The sequence below is a fragment of the Neovison vison genome, chromosome 4 (assembly GCF_020171115.1).
Source record: "Neovison vison isolate M4711 chromosome 4, ASM_NN_V1, whole genome shotgun sequence".
NCBI lineage: Eukaryota > Metazoa > Chordata > Mammalia > Carnivora > Mustelidae > Neogale > Neogale vison.
In genome coordinates, this window is record NC_058094.1 from 63,985,334 (window position 1) to 63,985,962 (window position 629).

Consider the following 629-nt stretch of genomic DNA (forward strand, 5'->3'; position numbering starts at 1 on the left):
ACTCATAGGCTGGTGAGTATGAAATGAGACAATACATGCCAAGAACTTAGCAAAGAACAATTAAGATTTATCTGTTCTTCCTCTGTGACAAATACTCTGCCAAATCCTTTTTGAATGTGCTATGCATTTTGCAAAACGATATCTAAATAAAAGAAATCATTATATGTGTAATGTCTACATATATACATAATTTGAAAAGTATATGACTAACTAAATATGGAATGCTTCATGAATTTGCATATCATCCTTACACAGGGGCCACGTGAACCTTCTCTGTATGGTTCCAATTTTAGTCTATACATTGCTGGAGCCAGTAGAACTAATGGTAACTAAAAACTAAAGAAATGAATGTACAAAACTTGCTATTTTCTTTATTGTTTTTGGTGATTTTAGCATTCTCATGTTAACTTTGATAATCAAACTTTCTTGTCTACTACTTTGTATAATTCTGTCCTCTTGTTAACTGAATTCATTGACACACATTCTCTATGGGAATGCATTCTCCAAAGCAGAATTGGTCCAAAGTATCTATAGCAAGGTCATTCATACTTTGTATCCAGTTTTGTCCTATTAGGGTATGCAGCAGTCCAAGTGCTGCTTTTGTTTCACAGACCGTTTAGAACAATTCA

The 629-nt window shown here is 33.4% G+C and overlaps 1 non-coding gene across 1 annotated transcript; it reads right to left on the minus strand.

The window, feature by feature from the left end:
* Positions 1-210: 210 nt before the first annotated feature.
* Positions 211-315, minus strand: LOC122905742. The gene has a single exon (XR_006384429.1). It is a non-coding gene; the product is annotated as a U6 spliceosomal RNA (small nuclear RNA).
* Positions 316-629: the final 314 nt, after the last annotated feature.